This window comes from Hyperolius riggenbachi, chromosome 4 (genome assembly GCF_040937935.1).
Source record: "Hyperolius riggenbachi isolate aHypRig1 chromosome 4, aHypRig1.pri, whole genome shotgun sequence".
In the NCBI taxonomy this organism is placed as follows: domain Eukaryota; kingdom Metazoa; phylum Chordata; class Amphibia; order Anura; family Hyperoliidae; genus Hyperolius; species Hyperolius riggenbachi.
In genome coordinates, this window is record NC_090649.1 from 86739580 (window position 1) to 86767096 (window position 27517).

The window sequence follows — 27517 nt, forward strand, 5'->3', positions numbered from 1 at the left end:
AGTGTACAAAAATAAGCTTGCAAATATATTTATTTTGAGGTAGACAGCCGCGATCATATGATTGCCACCACTTCTATTTCTGGAACGATTTATTCTGTTGAAATGCTAAATCACAAATCATCAGCTATGATTTACTTAATCTAATCCTCTATCTCCTCTCCCCAGGTTTATGATAGGGTTACAGTTTTGTATCCCCATGTTTAGAAATCTATCTCATTTATTTCTAATTTGGAATGACTTTTATTCCTATCCAGCACTCAGTCCAGCTCTAGTGCTTCAAGACTGAATGTATACATACTTAGGGCTTCCTCCAGTCCCCTCCAGGCTTATCGATCCCTCACTGTCCTCCTCCACCTTCTGGTTCTTCTAAAATTGGCTACGGAAAGTCCTCCGGCCCCAGGCATACTGTGCATGCGTGCAACCGGATGAGCATGCGTGCCCCCAATGCCTACCTATGCAGTACTTCATTCTACACCTGCGCAGTGCTTCGTTCTACGCCTGTGCAGTGCTGCGTTCTGCCCCTGTGCAGCACTACTGCGCAGGCACAGAATGCTCCCAGCACCGGGAGCGCAACAGGGGAGCGTGTGCAGCCAGACAGTGCCTGCAACCGACTGGCCCCGACTGGAGGACTTTTCGGGGCCAATTTCTGAAGATTCAGGAGGCAGAGGAGGACAGCGAGGGAGTGATAAGCCTGGAGGGAGCTGGAAGAAGCCCCAGCTATGTATACATTTCTCCCCCTCTTCTTTCAGGGTACATTTTAAGCAAACCTTCATGACTGCGGTCATGACATCACTCTGTGGGAAGGGTTTCTCCACAATATCATCCATACAGCTGCCCTTGATGATCTGTTTTGTGAAAAAGAAAGATTTTTCATGGGAAAGGGGGTAACAGAGACTGATTGGAAGGAAGTTCAATCCGATGTTAAAGTTCCTCTTTAAGTGACAATAATGAATGCATCAAGATTATATGAAACAAGACCAAGAAGAGAAAGAAAGGAAAAAAAAGGAGGTGCTTTGGACTCTGATACCCCTCCCCCCACCAAGTCCACGCCACACATCAAATATTTTATACAATGATGTTAATAAACAGATAAAGAATTGTAAGCTACACTGATCAGACGTTCATGAATCATAAAGTTTGTAGCACGGGCAGAATGTGTATTTGAAAATCATGCATGTTCGGCTCCAGTTTCAGGTGGGTGCTTTTAAGCCTCTCCTCCTGGCCTTTTCCATTATACAATTCAGAGGGGTAGCTGCTGCAGATGGAAGAGTCCTGTAGGACATTTTTCTACCACATAAATCTGTAGAGTTGTCAAGTATCTGACATAGGAGAGGTAAGGAAAAACAGAGACGTATCTGGGTAATATTAAGCCTATGGCAAATATTGAAATTGCGGAGCCACCCCACCCCCCCAGTCAGAGCCCTCTTCCCCTCTAAAACAGCTGATCTTAATCTGATCAGAGGTCTGAGTGGCAGAAAGGCACGGGACAGGCTATTGCACCCAGGCCACAAGCCATGCCTGCAACCCCCTAGGTACGCCTCTGAGGAAAAGGACCATGCAATGCTTCTAATCTGAGGTAGAATGGATGGATTACAAGAAAATCTTCAACAAAGGTGAAAATCAAAATTCATGCCATTTTTTTTTTAACTGGATTAACTTTTTATTTCAGCCAGCGAGCATTCTCACCTTTGAAAAATAAAATTCCGGAGCTATATAGTTGTAAGTGATGCAATAGAATATGCATGGGAACGTACACATGTTAATGACAGCAGCTGTCGGGACAGTTGTATAAGAATCGGCATTTTCACTTTTTTTTCTCATTCTAAAAATGTTGTTATGTTGTTAAAACATGCCAGAGGATGTGAGTGGCCTATAGGATCTTATTTCATTGTACAGCCACTTTGTTTTGTGAGAAACCAATAAAAAGGATCAAAGCTCTCACTTGTGCTGTGCGGGGATTAAATAAATTGTTCTGCTCTAGCAGCCTTGAGTCATGCATACTGTTTTACATGGTGTAAAATGAGGCTTTGTGTCAGAAGCTTATAGTGAAATTCCACATAATGTACATCAACACTACATAAGGCATTCTGTAATTTATAGAAGAACTGTAATGAAAAAAAACGTAATAAATAAAATAGTTTATTCTGTTTTTAAATATTAATTTTTCAATTATTTAGTAAGTATTTGCCCCCATTGTAAACTCTTTTTATTCCCTCCAATATACATTCTGAAATGTATCATTGGTGAAGACATCTTAAGTCCTGTATGGAGCAGCTCTATGGAATATTTGTTAATTGGCAGTTCTGGAGCCAGTACAAAATTGGTTTCCCAGAATGCTCTGGGAGGAGAATTCCGCATAGGTAAACAGCCTAGGCTAAGCATCATTGAAAGGGCGGAGTTCCATAACAACACACGGCAATATATAGACATAGGAATTGTTTCTGAAGCTGAAACCAGGAAAATGACCATAAAAGTGTATCCTGAATAATTTACTGCATTCTACTCTATGTCATTACAGTGCCTCTTTAACCACTTCCCTACCCTGGCCATTTTCACAGTTCAGCTCAGCTCCGATTACTTTGGCAATAACTGTATCAATAATTATCACAACTAAATGATCTAGGTTTTTTTTTCAGGACAAATTAGGCTTCTTGTGGCTGATATTTGTTTTTAGCAATTACATTATGTTCTATGCATTTTAAAAGGAAAATAAGGAAAAAAGTAAAAAAAACTACGCAATTTATCCACTTTCATACATTGTAGCTCTATTGTACATTAAAGAGACTCTGAAGCGAATACAATTTGCTATTTTTACCTTGTATTTCGCTTCAGAAGTCTCAGTAGAGGTAAACCGTCGCATCCCTGTGGCGAAACAAGGGGTTTAGACCCCCTAAATCCCGGGGCAAACATCCACGAGCATCTTGGTTGTGGATTGTGCTGCCCTGAGAGGCAGAGCTTTGGCGCCGTGCGGAAATCCACATCTCCCCGTCCCTCTCTATGAAGGTTGACTGAGAGGGGCAGGGAGAGGCGGAGATCCGCAGCGATTGACATCAATAGAGGCAGAGCTCAGAGCAGGGACAAGGTCCTCCAGCACCCAAGGCTGAGACACCAAAGTGCGCCCCTCCATCCCTCCCACCCCAGCCATCACACACTGATTGCTATTAAACTAAGAGGGCCACAGGGCCCACAACCTCCCCAACACCTTAACCTCCTTGGCGGTATGAAAAATACCGCCAGGAGGGAGCGCAGCAGTTTTTTAAAAAAATTTTTTTTTTTAATCATGTAGCGAGCCGAGGGCTCGCTACATGATAGCCGCTGCTGAGCGGCATCCCCCCGCCCGCTTCGATCGCCTTCGGCGATCTCCGATCAGGAAATCCCGTTCATAGAACGGGATTTCCTGGAGGGCTTCCCCCGTCGCCATCGTCGGGACGTCATTGGGAGTCCCGGGCCACCCCTCGGCGCTGCCTGGCACTGATTGGCCAGGCAGCGCTGGGGTCTGGGGGGGGGGCCGCGCGCCGCAGCAAATAGCGGCGATCGGGCGGGGGCCGGCGGCGATCAGAGTGCTGGCGCAGCTAGCAAAGTGCTAGCTGCGTCCAGCAAAAAAAAAATTATGAAAATCGGCCCAGCAGGGCCTGAGCGGCACCCTCCGGCGGCTTACCCCGTGTCACACACGGGGTTACCGCCAGGGAGGTTAATATCTAGTTATCTGGCTTGCAGTCACTGCTATGTATCCCCTTTTCTTATTTCTTTCTGCTTCATACACAATTAGGAATGACAGCTAAATGAATTGTGCGCCCCCTCCTACACTACGCCCTGAGGCTGGAGCCTCTCCAGCCTATGCCTCGGCCCGGCCCTGGCAGAGCTACAGCAGAAAGCCCTGCCTCTTTCAGGAAGCGCTGCTCGGATTGCCCCCCGGGGATCTGGGGGGTCTAAAGCCCTCATTTTGCTGCAGGGATGTGGCTGTTTACCTCTACTGAGACTTCTGAGGTGAAATTCAAGGTAAAAACAGCAAATTGTATCCGCTTCAGAGTCTCTTTAAACCCACACATTTTATTTGTTTATGCCTCCTGTTTATTTAAACAGTTCATTTGTTTTGAGAATGTATTAGATGTAGAGTTGAGCCGAAATTTTCGTAATTTCGCATTACTATAATTACGCATGCGAAATTTGCGATTACGATGCGAAATTACGGTAGCGTAATTGCCATTAAAATCGTAATTGAAAATACCGTAAGCGTAATTTTCAACGCGTAATTTCGCGTTTCGTTCATGCTGTAATTTCGCATTAAACGCTACCGTAATTTCGCGTTAAACCGTAACGCTCCGTATGATATAAAAAAAACGCCGACTTTAAGGGTTAATAGCAAAGCCCCCTTAAATGCTAAGAGCCTCAAATTTGGAGAATATATTAAGGAGATCAGGAGGAATAAGAGAAAAATTTTTTTTTTCAAAAAGACCTTATAGTTTTTGAGAAAATCGATGTTAAAGTTTCAAAGTAAAAATGTATACATTTAAAAACCCGCCGACTTTAACAGTTAATAGCAAAGCCTGCTTAAAGTTTAGGAACACCAAATTCCTAGGGTATATTAAGGGGATCAGTGGGAATAAGAGGACATTTTTTTTTTCAAAAAGACCTTATAGTTTTTGAGAAAATCGATTTTTAAGTTTCAAGGGCAAAAATGTCTTTTAAATGCGGAAAATGTCAGGTTTTTTTTGCACAGGTAACAATAGTGTATTATTTTCATAGATTCCCCCAAGTGGGAAGAGTTTTACTTACTTCGTTCTGAGTGTGGGAAATATTAAAAAAAAAACGACGTGGGGTCCCCCCTCCCAGACCTCTTTAACCCCTTCAAAACAGGTAGGAGGCGCCCGGTCCAGGTTAGTCCTTGCAACCGTAGTACTATATATAGATATAAATCTTCTATAGTTCTATAGTAGTAAATCTAGTTCAAAATAAAAAACATAATTGGCTTGTCCTACCTTGATGGTGTGTGGTGGGACATAAGCGAGTGGAGATTCAATTTAGGTAGATCAAATTTTATTGTGCACTGGACAACGCGTTTCGCGGCCCGCAGCCGCTTCCTCAGGTCTATACAATAAGTGCCTAAAATGCCTTGTATCCAAGTATCCGAGCTTCTTGGCGCCCGGATACTTGGATACAAGGCATTTTAGGCACTTATTGTATAGACCTGAGGAAGCGGCTGCGGGCCGCGAAACGCGTTGTCCAGTGCACAATAAAATTTGATCTACCTAAATTGAATCTCCACTCGCTTATGTCCCACCACACACCATCAAGGTAGGACAAGCCAATTATGTTTTTTATTTTGAACTAGATTTACTACTATAGAACTATAGAAGATTTATATCTATATATAGTACTACGGTTGCAAGGACTAACCTGGACCGGGCGCCTCCTACCTGTTTTGAATTTACTGTAGTCCCTTATAGCCTAAGGGTGATTTCAGTCGAGGGTTCACCCGACTGATACAAATTCTTTTTTGGAGCAGCGACCGTCCGGAAAGCCAAAGGCCGAGTGGGGACGGCATTCTCCCCACCTGCGATTACGAGTGGTTGCCTCCATAGCAACCTACCTTTGTGAGTATATTTTCAAGTGTTTTATTGACTTTCACCGATCTAATAACGATATTGCACCATATTGGGCTCCCGGACGTCTCTGTGCTTTCTCCTCTCTACCACTATACTCTTTAACCCCTTGTCCCCCATGCAGACTGGGATAGCCAGAATGCGGAGCACCGGCCGCGTGGGGCTCCGCACCCTGACTATACCAGCCCACATGGTCCATGGATTGGGGGGTCTCGGAAGGGGAGGGGCAGCCAAGCTTTCCCCTCCCCCTCCGAGCCCTTGTCCATTCCAAGGACAAGGGGCTCTTCTCCACCTCCGATGGGCGGTGGAGGTGGAGGCCGCGATTTCCTGGGGAGGGGGTTCATGGTGGAATCTGGGAGTCCCCTTTAAAAAGGGGTCCCCCAGATGCCCACCCCCCCTCCCAGGAGAAATGAGTATAGAGGTACTTGTACCCCTTACCCATTTCCTTTAAGAGTTAAAAGTAAATAAACACACAAACACTTAGAAAAAGTATTTTAATTGAACAAAAAACATAACCACGAAAAAAGTCCTTTAATATTCTTAATTAACCATTAATACTTACCTGTCCCTTTAAATAAATGATCCCTCGCAATAGCCTCGGAAATGTTCTATCAGTTACAATGTAACAAAGTTATTACAATGTAACAACTTTGTTACATTGTAACTACGCCGCACCCGACGTCACTCGCCGCTCAGCCGCCGCACGGACCCGACAGAGCTCTGAGCTATATAGCTCAGAGCTCTCTAAGCATCTTTGTATTTGGGCTCCAAGGAGCCCCATTGGTCCTTAGCAGACCAATGGGGTTCCTTCTGATTTGAAGGAACCCCATTGGTCTGCTAAGGACCAATGGGGCTCCTTGGAGCCCAAATACAAAGATGCTTAGAGAGCTCTGAGCTATATAGCTCAGAGCTCTGTCGGGTCCGGACTCCGTGCAGGACGCTAAGTCCCCGCCGGCTCCGCTGCCCTCCCCGCCTCTCCCACATGTCACCCACATGTCACCCACATGTGGGTGACATGTGGGTGACAGATGTGGGCGGGGTGGACAGCGGGAGCTGCGGGGACTTAGCGTCCTGCACGGACGCGTAATTGCTGCGGCGGCTGAGCGGCGAGTGACGTCGGGTGCGGCGTAGTTACAATGTAACAAAGTTGTTACATTGTAATAACTTTGTTACATTGTAACTGATAGAACATTTCCGAGGATATTGCGTGGGATCATTTATTTAAAAGGGACAGGTAAGTATTATTGGTTAATTAAGAATATTAAAGGACTTTTTTCGTGGTTATGTTTTTTGTTCAATTAAAATACTTTTTCTAAGTGTTTGTGTGTTTATTTACTTTTAACTCTTAAAGGAAATGGGTAAGGGGTACAACTACAAGTACCTCTATACTCATTTCTCCTGGGAGGGGGGGTGGGCATCTGGGGGACCCCTTTTTAAAGGGGACTCCCAGATTCCACCATGAACCCCCCCCAGGAAATCGCGGCCTCCACCTCCACCGCCCATCGAAGGTGGAGAAGAGCCCCTTGTCCTTGGATTGGACAAGGGCTCGGAGGGGGAGGGGAAAGCTTGGCTGCCCCTCCCCTTCCGAGACCCCCCAATCCATGGACCATGCGGGCTGGTATAGTCAGGGTGCGGAGCTCCACGCGGCCGGTGCTCCGCATTCTGGCTATCCCAGCCTGCATGGGGGACAAGGGGTTAAAGAGGTCTGGGAGGGGGGACCCCACGTCGTTTTTTTTAAATATTTCCCACACTCAGAACGAAGTAAGTAAAACTCTTCCCACTTGGGGGAATCTATGAAAATAATACACTATTGTTACCTGTGCAAAAAAAACTGACATTTTCCGCATTTAAAAGACATTTTTGCCCTTGAAACTTAAAAATCGATTTTCTCAAAAACTATAAGGTCTTTTTGGAAAAAAAAATTTTCCTCTTATTCCCACTGATCCCCTTAATATACCCTAGGAATTTGGTGTTCCTAAACTTTAAGCAGGCTTTGCTATTAACCGTTAAAGTCGGCGGGTTTTTAAATGTATACATTTTTACTTTGAAACTTTAACATCGATTTTCTCAAAAACTATAATGTCTTTTTGAAAAATGTTTTTTTCCTCTTATTCCTTCTGATCTCCTTAATATATTCTCCAAATTTGAGGCTCTTAGCATTTAAGGGGGCTTTGCTATTAACCCTTAAAGTCGTCGACTACCTAACATTGATCCATGCGTCAACTTTTCCGCTTGGGAGCATGGCCATACGCATTAATTTCGTAATACCCACTGTAATGCGAAAATTACCCGAAAATTACGCTTTCGCGAAATTTCGCGAAATCCTTCTTCATTACGATTATGTACTTACGGCCATAATCGTAATTACACTTCGCGAAATCGTAATTACGTCATTACGCTCATCTCTAATTAGATGTAACAATTAAGTAATGTTTACAATCTGCTACTGTCTGCTCCTGGAATGTGTATTTTACATTTGTTTACTAATTAACTCTGCTATTGAATTCCCTGGGAGGAGGAGAGGGGTTTGTTGTCATTACTTTACAACTCTGTAGTGATGTTATCAGGTCAGAGATAAATAAACAGTGTTATCTAATGGCCCATACTCACAGGCAACTTTTTGGCCTGTCGCCAGCACACGTGAGCGTGTGCGCGACAGGCCGGCAACAGCTCGTCGCCAGGTCCCTCCGCATACACACGGCGCAGGGACCTGGCAACTGATGCGGCGGAAGCTGTCGCTGTTGCGCCTCCCCCCGCCAGAAGCCCAATGGATACTTATCTTGTTGCTGTCACTAGTCCGCGTACTCACGTGGACTAGCGACAGTTGCGGCGGCGACTGTCGCCAGGTGATTGAGCGGTTCAATCGCCCGGCGACATCAGCGACGAGCGACATTTATATAGCGCCGACATATTACGCAGCGCTGTACATAGTATATTGTCTTCTCACTAACTGTCCCACAGAGGGGCTCACAATCTAGTCCCTACCATAGTTAAATGTCTATGTGAACCGGAGTGCCCGGAAGAAACCCACACAGACATGGGGAGAACATACAAACTCCTTGCAGATGTTGACCTGGCTGGGATTCGAACCGGGGACCCAGCGCTGCAAGGCAAGAGCACTAACCACTACGCCACCATGTAATAAAGTATTATTACGTTTATTGTGGACATAGCCAATTAAAATTAAAATCTCCCTGGAAACTGACTGTCATCAGTACTCCTTCACAAAAGAGTGCTAATTGTATAAGATGTCACAGGGGTATTCACAGTCTATGGGCTTGATTCACAAAGCCGTGCTAACTGTTTAGCACGGGCGTGCTAAACAGTTAGCACGTGAAGTGCCGCTCGCGGATTTTAGCGCGCGCAAAGTGCCGCGATCACGGACTTTTGCGCGCATTAACGCGGACTTTTGCACAACCGATCGCGTGCAAAAGTCCGCATGATCGCGCGCAAATGTCTGCGATCTGCGCGCACAAAAGTCCGCGAGCGGCACTTTACGTGCTAACTGTTTAGCACGCCCGTACTAAACAGTTAGCACGGCTTTGTGAATCAAGCTATATGGGGGCTGAGAATGGTGAACAAAACACAAAATGCAATAAAACCACCAGAAATGCAAAAATCGTATAAAAAAAATCAATTACAAAATGCAAATACAAACAGTGAAACAATCTGCAGCAAAAATATTAATAAAGTGTCCTGTGCAAAAAATGAGGTGTATGGGCTGGTGCACACCAAAAACCGCTAGCAGATCCGCAAAATGCTAGCAGATTTTGAAACGCTTTTTCTTATTTTTCTGCAGCGTTTCAGCTAGCGTTTTGCGGTTTTGTGTAGCGGTTTTGGTGTAGTAGATTTCATGTATTGTTACAGTAAAGCTGTTACTGAACAGCTACTGTAACAAAAAACGCCTGGCAAACCGCTCTGAAGTGACGTTTTTCAGAGCGGTTTGCGTTTTTCCTATACTTAACATTGAGGCAGAAACGCATCCGCAATCCAAAATCTGCTGCAGCCCGGGAGTATGCGTTTCTGCAAAACGCCACCCGCTCTGGTGTGCACCACCCCATTGAAATGCATTACCCTAGCAGATCCGCACCCGCAAGCAGATCGCAAACCGCAGCGGAAACGCTCCGGTGTGCACTAGGCCTATGAGTGTAGTGCAAAGATATACAAATGAATGTTGTGCAGGTGAGAGATCAAATTACAACTTGCGATTAGACACAGATGAGGGGGAATTAGACTAACTAGGCTAAACCCTCTAAATGGTCAACATCTGCAAGGTGGATTTCTCTGTCTTCCTTCGGTCCTGTGCAAGAGTTCAGATCCACTTTAAGGCCTAGTGCACACCGGAGCGTTTCCGCTGCGGTTTGCGATCTGCTTGCGGGTGCGGATCTGCTAGGGTAATGCATTTCAATGGGGTGGTGCACACCAGAGCGGGTGGCGTTTTGCAGAAACGCATACTCCCGGGCTGCAGCAGATTTTGGATTGCGGATGCGTTTCTGCCTCAATGTTAAGTATAGGAAAAACGCAAACCGCTCTGAAAAACGGCACTTCAGAGCGGTTTGCCAGGCGTTTTTTGTTACAGTAGCTGTTCAGTAACAGCTTTACTGTAACAATACATGAAATCTACTACACCAAAAACGCTACACAAAACCGCAAAACGCTAGCTGAAACGCTGCAGAAAAATAAGAAAAAGCGTTTCAAAATCTGCTAGCATTTTGCGGATCTGCTAGCGGTTTTTGGTGTGCACCAGGCCTAAAAGGCATTTTGTTGATAAGGTCTGAAAATATCACCAAGAAAACTTAGGAGAAACTGTGGATTGAATCAGGGCCCTGGTGTCATCACATCCATTACAAATGTTGATATTTTTTCTCATTGCCCCTGTTAAAGTGCTCTGAAGAAATGCAATTTCCCCTTTTAATTCCTTTTCCTTTTACCTCCCGGTTTATAAGAAAATTCATTTTTCTTTTGTGAAAGCAAAATAGGCCAGTTTCGCTCAGCACTAGTTACTGTATATTGCTGAAGATGGTATCATCATATTATGTCGGAAGAGAAGTCAGAATAATACAACCTGTACTCTCATACTGGATTAATGATGTAGAAGGCACTAAAGGCCCAACAGTGAGATATAACAGCATTTTTCAAAAGGAAGTCAAAAATTGTTTCTTCCATGTTGTTCTCACTTTAAAGAGGTTTTTAAATAAAAAATAAAATTAAAAAAACCTACTTACCTTGGGAGGGGGAAGCTTCTGGATACTAATGAGACTTCCCTTGTCCTCCTTGTCTAGTGCAATCCAGCAGTGAGACCCTGAAACAGACCAAAACAATAATAATCTAGTGGAGTGCCTTGTGCAGCCGCACTAGCGTTTTACTGCTCGTGCTCTGGCGGTAATAGCCAAGCCTGATCAGGTCCGCTCTACTGCGAAGGCGCAGACAGCTCACGCCTGCGCAGTACAGTGGACCTGATCAGCCTCGGATTTTGTCCCGAGCAATAAACCGCTAGTGCGCCTGCGCAAAGCGCTCCATTGGGTTATTATTGTTCTGGAGTCTGGCTACTGCGCCTTCGTTGGCGGACTTTCAGGGGTCCCACCACTGGAGCAGGGCTGCAGAGGAAGGTGTGGAAAGCCTCATTAGGATCCAGAGGCTTCTCCCTCCCGAGGTAAGTACCCCCCAGGGACACTTTTTTTGTTTAGGTTCACTTTAACCACTTCCTTTAAAATAGACGTTTTAAAATGTCCTATTCTTGCCTAATGTCCTATCCATTTTGCAGTAGCAGTGATCACGTGACACCCGCAGCTGCCACAGGATCGCGCACGAGCACTCGGCCATTATATATTGTGACTTCTCACAAACCTCTGTGTACGCTCCATGGGTGTCACCTGACCCACCCAGATCTGCAGTATTGTTATATAAACCAAGTACACAGCACTTCACGCACTCAGGAGATGGAGATCGATGTGCATTAGGGAAGTTAATAGTTTTTCCGCACCTCTGCCCCAACAGTGCTATTTCAACAAATCAGACTTGGCTTAGTCAATAAATTCTTATGCTAAACAGTCAGTGTGGAACGAAATGCCTTTACCAAGTTCAACTGGTTTCTTCAATTGTCTAAAAAATAGCAAATAACAGGGAAAAGGTGGAAATTTGTATTATCTGTAGTGCAGGCTTGTTCAGGCAGAGTCGCTGAGCTTTGCACCAGACCTATTGGAGTTTTATGCTCCGTTTCTATTGCCTGATGAAGCAGGAAATGCCCCGCAAGACGCGTTGCACTTTCTAGAGTATGTAGATAAATGTTTGTTGATTTGAATATACACAACACTCGTGTGTGTCTGCTTGGGGGAGGTAAGTCCACCTCTGCCTCCTCTCATTTTAAACGTTTTAGAATATTTTATCCTTTTGGCGCCTCTGTCTGCTTATACAGGCTTGTTCAGGCAGTTATGTATGTCAAGGAAATAAAACACTTTAAAAGCAATAAAATAAAAAATGGAGAGGTGGATTTACCTCAGAGATGATACTAGTTATGTAAAAAATGAGTTTATTTGCACTATAGCAACGCTGTTCGTGAACACGTTCACTAACTTCCTCAGGCCAAATTTCTGTGCCAGCTCTTGAGAGGCACTCAACGCACGGCTTTTTGCATACAGCTGGCATTAAAATTTGGCCCGAGGAAGTGAGCTGAACGTGCTCACAAAACGTGTTGCCATACTGCAAATAAACATTCATTTTCTCCATAACTAGTGTTTTCTCTGAGGTAACCCACTTCTCCAGTTTTTCTTTTATTGCTTTTAAAGTTTTTTTTCTATACCCTTCTTTTGGGGGGCAGTTTCCTGCCAGCACCCTTGAGCAGGCAAAAAAAGAGGGACAGCTATGCTAACAGTTAGTCTTCATTTTAAGATAGGACAAAAATGTACCGTAACTTTTTTTATAAACATATACCACACATTTTTGGGCACCTCCTACCATTATCTCTGTATTATTTTGCACCCCATGTTTGTTTCTTATTCTGTACAGGGTCATGGAATATGTTGCCGCTTTATACATCAATAATAGTATTTATATGTCTTTTGGGGCGGATGCGGGAAGCAAGATTATTCAAATTAAGACCAGTGGCTTTCATGTTGAGTAGCCACCATCAGCTGTAGCAGGTGCCCCACAGTAGTAGACTTGGAAAGGAAACTCTCAACAATTAGGTACCGTATATTAATTACGTTTATGAACCTTTTTTTTTTTTTTTTTTGCTTCTAGCGCAATAAATGACTCTTTAATTTGAGAGGATCTAAAAAAAAACCCAGAGCACTCTGTTCTAGTCAGTGCACGGCGGACACATTGTAATGTGTCAGAAATTACACTTTTGATAAATGTGTGTTTTCTTCTCCCATAATTCACTTCCGCTACAAATGACTACCTGCCCAGGCTTTGGTCGTCTTATCTGTGCGCTGATTACCTCTGGTGAATTAGCTGTGATATATGTGTTGACGTGGAAAGATATTGTTCATGATAAGTCATCCTTTTTATAGAGGAGGGAGCACCCAGCCCCCTAGACCGTGTCTGCTTGTATTTTCAGGCCAGTCTCGGTGCACAGAAATCGGTCATTCCGCAGGAAGCTTTTGATTTGATTCCAAGTCCTCACCTTAGGCATTTTGGATGAGTTCCATTGTAACGCTACAGTTTGCTGAGGAAGTCACAACGCCGTCTGCAATTTTTACAAGCTGTATCGAAGCAGGTTCTGCAAATGTTAACTCTGTGATTTTAAGAGTACTTGTTTTAAAGGACCACTATTACAAAAATCATAAAATGTAAAATACATGTAAACGTAAACATGTACATTTCTTCCAGAGTAAAATGCTCTATAAATTACTTTTCTCATGTGTTGCTGACACTTAAAATAGGCAGTACAAATCTGACAGGTTTTGGACTAGACTATCTCCTAATAGCGGGTTCTCAGGGTTTTCTTTCATTTCAGAGTACTTGGGGAATAGCAGTTGCTCCATCTAACTGACAAAATAGTGTGCAACGAGCAGGGAGGCTGACCAGCAACTTGTAGAAATCCTTTTCAAAGAATGTCTTTATAAAGAATAAAGGCCATGCTAAGAATCCCCCATTGAAGATATGGACTAGTCCAAAATCTGTCAGATCTGTCCAATTTTTACTACCTACTGTAACTGACAGCAACATAAGAGAAAAGTAATTTATGGCTCATTTTACTGTGGCAGAAATGTACTTCTTATTTGTATGATTGTACATGTATTTTAAATTTCGATAGTGGTCCTTTAAGGCGCCGTTCAGACTATGCGCGTTTGCAGAACGCATAGAGATGCAAAGAAAATGCAAGTTTAAAAACGCATGCGTTTTCATGCCCTTTTCTTGCGTTCGAATGCATATTCTGTTACGTTTTTCACACAGGAAACAGAAAATAATTATGGGAAACGCAGAGGGAAACGTACGCAAAAAAACGCAATACTACGTGTCTTTGATACGCGCCGTCCATAGACTTTCATTGTGTCAGTTTCTGTGCGTGACGCACAGAACTGCGTGCAGCAATGCGGTTGAGAAACGTATGCGTCTCATACGCATACATGTGAACCAGCCCATTGAAAAACATTACTAGCCGTTTCTATGCGGAAACTCGGCCCGTATGCGTTCTCTAAAAACGGCTAGGAAAGCTCATAGTCTGAACGGGTCCTAAAGCAGAGTTCCCTAACCCTGTCCTCAGGTCCCACCAACACTACATGTTTTGCAGGAAACCACAAACATGCACAGGTGAGGTAATTAGTGTCTCAGTAGAGCCGATTAACTACCTGTGTGGATTTCCACAAAACATGCACCGCTGGTGGGCCTTGAGGACAGGGTTGGGGAACACTGCTTTAACGTCTCTAGTTCACCCTTCCTTTTTATAAGTATTTTTCATATTTTTAACGACCAGCTAACGCCGATAGGCGGCAGCTGGTCGTTTGTGGTTTTGCATGGAAAAGGCCCATGCCAGTTCACGGAGGGTGTCTCCGTGAACAGTGTGCGAGCCGCCGATCGCGGCTCGCACACGTAATGTAAACACGCGGGGAAGAAATCCCCGCTGTTTACATCAATACGGCGCTGCTACGCAGCAGCGCCGTGACGGAGATCGACGATCCCTGGCCTCTAATTGGCCGGGGATCGCCGTCATTTGATAGGCTGATCGGACGGACGGATATCCGTACTGCGCCTCACATAGGGGAAGATAGAGAGAGGTAAGGGGAGGGAGCGCACAATATCGCTGCAGAGGGGGGCTTTGAGGAGCCCCCCCGCAAATCACAGGCAGCCGGCGGCGATCAGACCCCCCCTGCAGGACACCCTGCTAGTGGGGAAAAAAGGGGGGGAAGTCTGATCGCCCTGCCTTTTACCTGATCGGTGTTGTGGGCTGGAGAGCCTATGCAGCACCGATCATTAAAAAACCCCGTGGTCCTTAAGTGTTTAATGCAATTATTAAAATTTGTATGTTCATAAAAATTGGAAAAAAAATTTTTTTCCAATATAAAACAGTTCACATGTGGCCAGGTCCTCACCGCCAACAGCGTGCATCCTCCACACACTCCACCACCATTCATTTCCTCCCCGGCAACCTGCTGAATCATGTGATACCGCCAGTGATGTAGTTCATGGGTAGCAGGACTAACTGCAGTCCCTACTTTGTTTAAAGTCATTGGGAACCGCTTTAAAAAAAAAAAAAAAAGTCAGATGCTTACATAAGGAGAGGGGAGGCTCTGAGTCCTAATGAGCCTTCCTTCTCCTCTCCCGGTGCCCTCGGGATCCTCCGTAGCAGCATTCAACCAATTCGGTCAAATGCTGCTATCTCCGCTGCTGAAGGGAGGTTTCGGAAGTCTTCGGGAGCCCGAGTGCTCCTGAAGATAGGCCGTTCCATACAGCGCATGCGCGAGCGCCCTCTATGTCATTACTGTAAGTACCACAGGACTCGTGGGCGGAGGTGCGGGACACCATTCTGGCTGCGCTCCCTGCTGCTTCCTGATCACAGCATTATCAACACTACAGCCTAGTGCACACCAAAAACCGCTAGCAGATCTGCAAAATGCTAGCAGATTTTGAAACGCTTTTTCTTCTTTTTCTGTAGCGTTTCAGCTAGCATTTTGCGGTTTTGTGAAGCGTTTTTGGTGTAGTAGATTTCATGTATTGTTACAGTAAAGCTGTTACTGAACAGCTACTGTAACAAAAACCGCTTAGCAAACCGCTCTGAAGTGCCGTTTTTTGGAGCGTTTTGCGTTTTTCCTATACTTAACATTGAGGCAGAAACGCATCCGCAATCCAAAATCTGCAGCAGCCCGGGAGTATGCGTTTCTGCAAATGCCTCCCGCTCTGGTGTGCACCAGCCCATTGAAATACATTACCCTAGCGGATCCGCACCCGCAAGCGGATCGCAAACTGCAGCAGAACCGCTCTGGTGTGCACTAGGCCTACCAGTGCGGCATCCAAGAGCCATCTGCATATGTGCAAGTGAAAACATAGCTTTATCTATTAGATTTGTGAGAAGGCCACAACTACAACCCTTCCCTTCCTCCAATAAAGTGGTCCATCCTTCAGATCAGGTGTTGTTGTAGCTACACTTGTTGCACTTGTTTTAGGTCCCTTGCAAGATGGGCCCCAGGCTGTGAGGGCCACCATGGATGGGCAAGGAAAGGGGTGTCAAACTTGGGGGGCCCCATCAATAGTACTAATTTACAGGTTAATAGATGTAACATATCAACCCTGGTACACAAATCCAATTTTGATTGGCCAATCACTGACCAATTTCACCACCTCCTTGTAGTATGAGGGCCCATAGATTTTAAATACTATGAACAGATTGTATAAGTTAACCCTCATACTACATTGAGGAGGTGGTAAGATTGGCCAGTTATTGTCTAATAAAATTTGAATGTCTGTATGTAGCCTAATATTTTAGGACCCCCTGATGATCTGCTGTGTGAATTCTGGGCCGCCATCAAAAATTTTGGGGCCTCTCGCACATCATCAAGCCTGGGCCCCCCTCCCTAGGCCCACCTACTGGTTGCTGCGCCCGCCCACTAGCTACCCCGTGTCCGTGGGCAAAGTGCGCTGCAGCGAAAAATGTTCATGGCTCCAACACTGAAGAAAGCTGCATGCAAAAAGTGGGCGTGGCCATGGTATGTTGTGGGTGGAGCCAAATACTAGCAAAATACAGGTACTCCCCGGTTAACAAATGAGATAGGGACTTGTAGGTCCGTTCTTATCCTTTATCCGTTCTCTTTTGTCCCCCTCTTTTCTTTCTTGTGCCCCCAGTATAGGTATCCAGGCATAGGTGCCCCCAGTATAGGTAGCCAGGTATAGGTTCCCCAGTATAGTATAGTAGCAGGCTCATTCATCTGCTCTCCACAATCCAGCGCTGATGTCACTCTTCTCTCAGTGCTGGAACGCGGTGTGCTGGTTAGTGAGCCACAGGCCCGCAGCCAGCACAGGCGGCCCTTCCAGCGCTTTGGGGGGGGGGGGGCAGGGCCCCCAGAAACCCTGGGCCCCTCACTGCAGTGTCAGTTGTACCCCCCTGATGGCTGTGTGTGATTAATGGGACACTTAAGCCAGGAATAAAAAAAAATCAGTTTTACTTGCCTGAGGCTTCTACCAGCCCCCTACAGCCATCCCGTGCCCTCGCAGTCACTCACGGAGCCTCTGGTCCCCGCCGCCAACTAGTTTTGTTTTCGGTGACAGTCCCGACAGGCCTGGCCATACGTATTTTTCTTTGCGTTCCTGTCCGCAATAGCATCCTGCGCCTGTGCAGGATGCTACTGAGGACTGGAACATGAAGAAGGATACGCGTGGCCTGGCCTGCGCAGAAATCCTGTCAACTCCCTGTCAGGGCCTGTCAGCGAAAACTAAACTAGCTGGTGGCCGGGCCGGAGGCTCCGTGAGTGAGTGCAAGGGCACAGGATGGCTGGAGGGGGCTGGCCTGGTAGAAGCCTCAGGCAAGTAAAACTGATTTTTTTTTATTCCTGGCTTAAGTGTCCCATTAAGTCAGGTCTTCAAAAAAAAAAAAAGGACTGGCACAAAAAGGTAACTTTTAGGCACTCTACTTAGTAAGCTAAAAGATGGAACCTTTACATCTGTACCAAAAGCTGAAGTATTGAAGCAGACCTGGACTCAGAACTTTCTCTCTGTTCTAAGTGATAATCAACAGCATAATTATTATCAGGGCCGGATTTACCATAAGGCAATGTAGGCACGTGCCTACAGGCGCCTGATAATGGAAAGGCGGCTCACTCTGCCTCCCTCCCGCCCACCTTCCCTTTGCAGAGTCCGGAGCTGAGTGTAAATTAAAGGTTATTCACAGGGCCGGATTTACCATAAGGCACTGTAGGCGGTGCAGTTTGGTGGGGGTTTGTAGGTTCATGGAGGGCGGAGTCTAGGGTGCCAGGACATCTGGGCCTATAGGCTCCTGTGATGTAAATCCGAGCCTGATTATTATTATGTATTTATAAAGCGCCAACATATTCCGTGGCGCTGTACAAAATAGAAAAAACAAACAAGGGGTACATAATGATACAGACAATGAGCTTGATTCACAACGCTTTAGCATTAGAGCGTTTTCGCGGGCAAATTCGCATTTGCGCGCAAAAAACTTTATGTGTGTTATAGCACGCACAAAACGCTACCGCGACCGTCATAAGAGTTATCACGGCTTTGTGAATCAAGCCCCATGTTATAAATCAAATATGAGCATTGGTACAGGATACAGAACTGGTGATTACAATGACAGATGTAACATGATATCAGAGAGGAAGCTATTCAATAAATAAAATTCCAAGACACAAGCGGGTGAGAGAGCTCTGCCCTTGCAAACTTACCATCTAAATCTAACAACCTTTAAAGAAAAAATGTTCTTTGTTACAGCTGATACAAATTCTGCAATAAATCTGCAGTGTGTCTACTTCCTTCCTTTCATGGAAGCAGATATAGGATTACCATCCTGCGTTTACAAATTAGCTGCTCTGCCGAGGCAGCCAGCTGACACAGCTGAGAGATCAAATTACAGTTGTTATTAGTCACAGATGAGGGGGAATAAGACTAAATACAACAATCTATGATTTCCTTCTGTCCTGTGCAAGAGTTCAGGTCCGCTTTAAGTAAAAGGCGATGGTTCCACTTTAAAGGCTAATAGATGTAAGGTATAATTCCCAGGATCCCCCGGTGATCTGCAGTGTGATTAAGTCAGGTCTTCCTCTGTTATTTGGTGACATTTACCATGAATAGGTCAGGAATGGTCATCCCGGCTGTCACAACAGAAAGTTTTCAAGCCCTTATAGTAAACATCCCAGCAGGGATGAAAGTCAATGGAAATTGCAGCCATTAAGCGGCAATTATGATTTCCAGGGGCGCTCTCACAGGCTGCATTCACATTCTTGTGGTACCTATTTAACCACTTGAGGACCTAGGGCTTTACCCCCCTTAAGGACCGGCCACTTTTTTTCCATTCAGACCACTGCAGCTTTCACGGTTTATTGCTCGCTCATACAACCTACCACCTAAATGAATTTTGGCTCCTTTTCTTGTCACTAATAAAGCTTTCTTTTGATGCTATTTGATTGCTCCTGCGATTTTTACTTTTTATTATATTCATCAAAAAAGACATGAATTTTGGCAAAAAAATGATTTTTTTAACTTTCTGTGCTGACAGTTTTCAAATAAAGTAAAATTTCTGTATACATGCAGCGCGAAAAATGTGGACAAACATGTTTTTGATAAAAAAAAAACCATTCAGTGTATATTTATTGGTTTGGGTAAAAGTTATAGCGTTTACAAACTATGGTGCCAAAAGTGAATTTTCCCATTTTCAAGCATCTCTGACTTTTCTGACCCCCTGTCATGTTTCATGAGGGGCTAGAATTCCAGGATAGTATAAATACCCCCCAAATGACCCCATTTTGGAAAGAAGACATCCCAAAGTATTCACTGAGAGGCATAGTGAGTTCATAGAAGATATTATTTTTTGTCACAAGTAAGCGGAAAATGACACTTTGTGAGGAAAAAAAAAAAAAAAAAAAAGTTTCCATTTCTTCTAACTTGCGACAAAAAAAAATGAAATCTGCCACGGACTCACCATGCCCCTCTCTGAATACCTTGAAGGGTCTACTTTCCAAAATGGGATCATTTGTGGGGTGTGTTTACTGTCCTGACATTTTGGGGGGTGCTAAATTGTAAGCACCCCTGTAAAGCCTAAAGGTGCTCATTGGACTTTGGACCCCTTAGCGCAGTTAGGCTGCAAAAAAGTGCCACACATGTGGTATTGCCGTACTCAGGAGAAGTAGTATAATGTGTTTTGGGGTGTATTTTTACACATACCCATGCTGGGTGGGAGAAATATCTCTGTAAATGACAATTTGTTAATTTTTTTTACACACAATTGTCCATTTACAGAGATATTTCTCCCACTCAGCATGGGTATGTGTAAAAATACACCACAAAACACATTATACTACTTCTCCTGAGTACGGCGATACCACATGTGTGGCACTTTTTTGCACCCTAACTGCGCTAAAGGGCCCAAAGTCCAATGAGTACCTTTAGGATTTCACAGGTCATTTTGAGAAATTTCGTTTCAAGACTACTCCTCACGGTTTAGGGCCCCTAAAATGCCAGGGCAGTATAGGAACCCCACAAATGACCCCATTTTAGAAAGAAGACACCCCAAGGTATTCCGTTAGTAGTATGGCGAGTTCATAGAAGATTTTATTTTTTGTCACAAGTTAGCGGAAAATGACACTTTGTGAAAAAACACAATTAAAATCAATTTCCGCTAACTTTTGACAAAAAATAAAATCTTCTATGAACTCACCATACTCCTAACGGAATACCTTGGGGTGTCTTCTTTCTAAAATGGGGTCATTTGTGGGGTTCCTATACTGCCCTGGCATTTTAGGGGCCCTAAACCGTGAGGAGTAGTCTTGAAACCAAATGTCGCAAAATGACCTGTGAAATCCTAAAGGTACTCATTGGACTTTGGGCCCTTTAGCGCAGTTAGGGTGCAAAAAAGTGCCACACATGTGGTATCGCCATACTCGGGAGAAGTAGTACAATGTGTTTTGGGGTGTATTTTTACACATACCCATGCTGGGTGGGAGAAATACCTCTGTAAATGGACAATTGTGTGTAAAAAAAATCAAAAGATTGTCATTTACAGAGGTATTTCTCCCACCCAGCATGGGTATGTGTAAAAATACACCCCAAAACACATTGTACTACTTCTCCCGAGTACGGCGATACCACATGTGTGGCACTTTTTTGCACCCTAACTGCACTAAGGGGCCCAAAGTCCAATGAGTACCTTTAGGATTTCACAGGTCATTTTTGTTTCAAGACTACTCCTCACGGTTTAGGGCCCCTAAAATGCCAGGGCAGTATAGGAACCCCACTAATGACCCCATTTTAGAAAGAAGACACCCCAAGGTATTCCGTTAGGAGTATGGTGAGTTCATAGAAGTTTTTATTTTTTTGTCACAAGTTAGCGGAAATTGATTTTAATAGTTTTTTTTCACAAAGTGTCATTTTCCGCTAACTTGTGACAAAAAATAAAATCTTCTATGAACTCACCATACTCCGTACGGAATACCTTTGGGTGTCTTCTTTCTAGAATGGGGTCATTTGTGGGGTTCCTATACTGCCCTGGCATTTTAGGGGCCCTAAACCGTGAGGAGTAGTCTTGAAACCAAATGTCGCAAAATGACCTGTGAAATCCTAAAGGTACTCATTGGACTTTGGGCCCCTTAGCGTACTTAGGGTGTAAAAAAGTGCCACACATGTGGTACCGCTGTACTCAGGAGAAGTAGTATAATGCGTTTTGGGGTGTATTTTTACACATACCCATGCTAAGTGGGAGAAATATCTCTGTAAATGACAATTGTTTGATTTTTTTACACACAATTGTCCATTTACATAGAAATTTCTCCCACCCAGCATGGGTATGTGTAAAAATACACCCCAAAACACATTATACTACTTTTCCTGAGTACGGCGGTACCACATGTGTGACACTTTTTTGCAGCCTAGGTGCGCTAAGGGGCCCAACGTCCTATTCACAGGTCATTTTGAAGCATTTGTTTTCTAGACTACTCCTCGCGGTTTAGGGCCCCTAAAATGCCAGGGCAGTATAGGAACCCCACAAGTGACCCCATTTTAGAAAGAAGACACCCCAAGGTATTCCGTTAGGTGTATGGCGAGTTCATAGAAGATTTTATTTTTTGTCACAAGTTAGTGAAAAATGACACTTTGTGAAAAAAAACCAATAAAAATTAATTTCCGCTAACTTTTGACAAAAAATTAAATCTTCTATGAACTCGTCATACACCTAACATAATACCTTGGGGTGTCTTTTTTTTCTAAAATGGGGTCACTTGTGGGGTTCCTATACCGCCCTGGCATTTTACAGGCCCAAAACCGTGAGTAGTCTGGAAACCAAATGTCTCAAAATGACTGTTCAGGGGTATAAGCATCTGCAAATTTTGATGACAGGTGGTCTATGAGGGGGCGAATTTTGTGGAACCGGTCATAAGCAGGGTGGCCTTTTAGATGACAGGTTGTATTAGGCCTGATCTGATGGATAGGAGTGCTAGGGGGGTGACAGGAGGTGATTGATGGGTGTCTCAGGGGGTGGTTAGAGGGGAAAATAGATGCAATCCATGCACTGGGGAGGTGATCGGAAGGGGGTCTGAGGGTTTGGCCGAGTGATCAGGAGCCCACACGGGGCAAATTGGGGCCTGATCTGATGGGTAGGTGTGCTAGGGGGTGACAGGAGGTGATTGATGGGTGTCTCAAGGTGTGATTAGAGGGGGGAATGGATGCAAGCAATGCACTGGCGAGGTGATCAGGGCTGGGGTCTGAGGGCATTCTGAGGGTGTGGGCGGGTGATTGAGTGCCCTAGGGGCAGATAGGGGTCTAATCTGATAGGTAGCAGTGACAGGGGGTGATTGATGGGTAATTAGTGGGTGTTTAGGGTAGAGAATAGATGGAAACACTGCGCTTGGGTGGTGATCTGATGTCGGATCTGCGGGCGATCTATTGGTGTGGGTGGGTGATCAGTTTGCCCGCAAGGGGCAGGTTAGGGGCTGATTGATGGGTGGCAGTGACAGGGGGTGATTGATGGGTGGCAGTGACAGGGGGTGATTGATGGGTGGCAGTGACAGGGGGTGATTGATGGGTGATTGATAGGTGATTGACAGGTAATCAGTGGGTTATTACAGGGGAGAACAGATGTAAATATTGCACTGGCGAATTGATAAGGGGGGGTCTGAGGGCAATCTGAGCGTGTAGGCGGGCGATTGGGTGCCCGCAAGGGGCAGATTAGGGTCTGATCTGATAGGTAACAGTGACAGGTGGTGATAGGGAGTGATTGATGGGTAATTAGTGGGTGTTTAGAGGAGAGAATAGATGGAAACACTGCGCTTGGGTGGTGATCTGATGTCGGATCTGCGGGCGATCTATTGGTGTGGGTGGGTGATCAGATTGCCCGCAAGGGGCAGGTTAGGGGCTGATTGTTGGGTGGCAGTGACAGGGGGTGATTGATGGGTGATAGGTGATTGGCAGGTGATTGACAGGTGATCAGTGGGTTATTACAGGGAAGGACAGATGTAATTAATGCACTGGCGAATTGATAAGGGGGGGGGGGGGGGGGTCTGAGGGCAATCTGAGCGTGTGGGCGGGTGATTGGGTGCCCGCAAGGGGCAGATTAGGGTCTGATCTGATAGGTAACAGTGACAGGTGGTGATAGGGGGTGATTGATGGGTAATTAGTGGGTGTTTAGAGAAGATAACAGATGTAAACGATACATTTGGGAGGTAATCTGACGGCGGGTTTGCGGGCGATCTAATGGTGTGGGTGGGTGATCAGATTGCCCGCAAGGGGCAGGTTAGGGGCTGATTGATGGGTGGCAGTGACAGGGGGTGACAGGGGGTGATTGATGGGTGATAGGTGATTGGCAGGTGATTGACAGGTGATCAGTGGGTTATTACAGGGAAGAACAGATGTAATTAATGCACTGGTGAATTGATAAGGGGGGGTCAGAGGGCAATCTGAGCGTGTGGGCGGGTGATTGGGTGCCCGCAAGGGGCAGATTAGGGTCTGATCTGATAGGTAAAAGTGACAAGTGGTGATAGGGGGTGATTGATGGGTGATTGATGGGTAATTAGTGGGTGTTTAGAGGAGAGAATAGATGTAAACAATGGATTTGGGAGGTGATCTGATGTCGGATCTGTGGGCGATCTATTGGTGTGGGGGGGTGATCAGATTGCCCGCAAGGGGCAGGTTAGGGGCTGATTGATGGGTGGCAGTGACAGGGGGTGATTGACGGGTGATTGATGGGTGATTGACGGGTGATTGACAGGTGATTGACAGGTGATCAGGGGGATAGATGCATACAGTAAACAGGGGGGGGTGGTCTGGGGGGGGGGGTCTGGGGAGAATCTGAGGGGTGGGGGGTGATCAGGAGGGGGCAGGGAGCAGGGGGGGGGGGATAAAAAAAAAAATAGCGTTGACAGATAGTGACAGGGAGTGATTGATGGGTGATTAGGGGGGTGATTGGGTGCAAACAGGGGTCTGGGGGGTGGGCAGGGGGGGGGTCTGATGGGTGCTGTGGGCGATCTGGGGCAGGGGGGGGAGAAATCAGTGTGCTTGGGTGCAGACTAGGGTGGCTGCAGCCTGCCCTGGTGGTCCCTCGGACACTGGGACCACCAGGGCAGGAGGCAGCATGTATAATACACTTTGTAAACATTACAAAGTGTATTATACACTTTGTATGCGGCGATCGCGGGGTTAACATCCCGCCGGCGCTTCCGTATAGCCGGCGGGATGTTGCGGCGAGCGAACGGTGACAGGCGCCGGCGGAGGATCGCGTCACGGATGACGCGATCGCTCCGCCCATGCCCTTAAATGGACCGCCGCCTCTGTGGGTGAGGCCGTCCTGCAGGGCTCCACTTCCCCGCCGCCCCTGTGTAGTGGGCGGTCGGGAAGTGGTTAAAGATTTGAAGAAAGCATGCAGAGAATGACAAAAATAGAAGAAAACGTAAAGTCGTTACACACTTCTCCGGCCTCCGAAATTACACTCAGGAACCGCAAACTGAAGCTTCGTACTCACTTTGCAATCTTTCGAGCGATTTTTCCATCTCCTGTCGATTTTTGCACGATGAGCAATTATATCTGCGATTTCACGATGTGGGTAGGTGTGCGTGATTAAACAAATTACGTTTTGTGATAGGCAGCAATTATGACTATCACGGCGTATCAGATCTTAAAGATCCCCGACAACTCCAGCGCAAAGTGCCATGATCGTTTGAACTCTCAGAACTTGCAGTCTAGGAGCGCTGCCAATCTTTTGCTGTTTTTTGATAAAATGTGTGGACCATTTATGGCCAGCATCCCCAGGTAAGAATTATGTTTTTCCTGTTATACTGGTGGTTAGGTCTCTTCTGTGAGATCATGTCATCGTCGTGGAAGAGTCTAGTAAAAAACAATCTGTGCACATACTGTTTGTTGAAGCCAATGTCCTCCTTTACTTACCTGTTTTAAATGCAAGTTGTGTCATTTTGCCCGTATTTCAAGCTCTGCACATCTATGCAGGTAGTCAATTCGGGTGCAGCCTGTGTCTGGAAATTCTGCCAATAGTTCCTGCTGTACAATATAAGTATATTTATGATTAGCTGCATCCATGTGTATCAGTTTGCATTCAAATATTTGCATAATTTACATCTGATTTGTATTCAAGGGCGCCCGGAATCGTCACATATCGCAGTAAGCACCCTATTTGACCTGAGGAAGCGGTTTGAGCCGTGAAACGCGTTGTCTGAAGTGCTTCACTACAATAAAGTATCTATATAATAAAAAATCCTAACTAATTCGGAAGTCTCCTTGAAATAAGGTAGGCAAATTTCATTATTTTGGCTGATTGATTCGAGAAACATGGTATAACTTAATACAAAAGGGCGCCTCCAAGAGCTTTTGTCACCTGACTCTAGAGCTTGGTACACGCCTTCAACTTTGGCCAATCACTGACCAATTTTACCTTTTCCATGTTACCTCCTCCATGTAGTACGAGAGCTAACCTACACAATCTGCTCATAGTATTCAAAATCTGTTGGCCCTCATACTACATGGAGGGGAAAAAGTTGGAAAAGTTGGTCAGTGATTGGCCAATCAAACTTGAAGGTGTGTGCCAGGCTTAAATCCACAATAGTAAAGAACCAACAGGAAAGTTTAGGGAAAGAAAGTGGCACAACCAAAGTTTTACTTTCACAGGTGAGGTCAAGCGTTAGCTACAGTATTATTTCAGCAGCTTATATTTCTGGAAATAATTAAGTCTTACACACAGTATTCACTAAGGCTACATTGTGATTTATAGAAAGTCAATATAAGGACGCCTATAAAAACTTTACCAATACCCCTGTTGATGCTGAGAGGGCGAAACCGGTTGGGTTGAGAGTGGGCATGCCTATGAGACTTTGTGAACCATCATTGTACCGCTGTGTGTGGAAGGCTATTCGGACCCTGGATGTGAGTAACCTGTATTACTTTATTTCTCACTTATATGGAGTGTGCTACAGGTGTACAAGAGGGCCCAGGCTATGACACTACTTGATTGATTGTGATTCTGTGTTGGATGAGAAGCTTTCAGCACTGCAGACTTAACAGAGAACACTGTGGTCTGTCATTTTTCGCCATCTGCCAAAATACATACACATAATAAAAGGTAAAGTTAGGGATGTTGGAAAAAAATGGTACATGGGTGCGTTAGAAGAGGCTCTCATCTCCTTCCTTGACCCTCAGATGCCTGCTACTAGGGGTGCTGCTAAGGTTTTTGTGGCCTCAAGCAGCATATAATTTGTGGCCCTCCACCCTCCCCTCGTCAGTGGCCCCTTCTTCCGTAATAATAGGTAGTCAGAGATTCTCCGCCCCCCACACAAACCAGAATAGGTTAGCCAATCCCAGTGTAAGTAGCCAAGGTGTTCCCCCCAGTATAAGTAGCCACTCCCAGCGTAGTTAGCCAAAGGTGCCCTCCCTCTAATGGATTGCGGCGATGCCGCCGCACGGTTTGGCAGCGGGGCGGTTGTCTCCGCGTTCAGACCGGCGGTTTCCACACAGCAGCATGCGTCTGGTTTGCCTGGGCCTTCTAGTGCACACAGATGGAGAGCTACGCGCGCGTGCGCTAGAAGGCAAGCCCTTTATGCCAGTAGGAGAGCGATCAGCTGATCAGGTCGATCAGCTGATCCCAGCGCGGTTACTGATTGGCTGAGTGGCGCAGGGCGGCACGGAGGATCGCTGCAGTATATATATAGATCTTGCTGGTCAGTCTCTGGTTGTCTGCCGTTGCGAATACTTACGTGTGAGCACTCAGACCTCAGTCAGATCCCACAGTGTGTTAGAACCAGGTGGACCTGGGAATTCACACTTAGCCAGATTACTGATGTGTTATACTTTAGACTAGTTCCGGGGTGTTGAGACCAAGGACCTCACACCCAAGCTTAGGATCACTGTGTCATTACTGTGTTATTCTTTAGACCAGTTCCGGGGTGTTGAGACCAAGGACCTCACACCCAAGCTCAGGATTACTGTGTCATTGCTGAGTTATTCTCTAGACTAGTTCCTGGGTGTCGAGACCAAGGACCTCACACCTCAGACTAGGACTGTGCTTTATATCTGTTATGACTATTTGCTCTGTCGACCTCTCTCTTGCTTTCTGATTCGGTACCTCTGCATATCTGCCTACCTGTTGCTAAACCCTGCCTGCACCCGGTTACCGAATCAGCCTTCTGTCTCTGTACCTTATCTGCTCGTGTGTTGCCGACCTGGCCTGCCCGACCCTCCAGGCTGTCACTCATCCCTTGAGTGCTCAGTCTATCTGTACTAGCTGTGACACTATTCCACCAAGTGTCAGTTAGCTG

At 45.6% G+C, this 27517-nt stretch overlaps 1 long non-coding RNA gene across 1 annotated transcript in view; it reads right to left on the minus strand.

Moving 5' to 3' along the window:
• Positions 1-25244, minus strand: part of LOC137570405 (uncharacterized) — a 118262-nt gene extending 93018 nt beyond the window's left edge. The window contains exon 1 of the long non-coding RNA XR_011031023.1: positions 25140-25244. This is a non-coding gene — a long non-coding RNA (uncharacterized lncRNA). The remainder of the gene's footprint in view (positions 1-25139) is intronic.
• Between the last annotated feature and the right edge of the window lie 2273 nt (positions 25245-27517).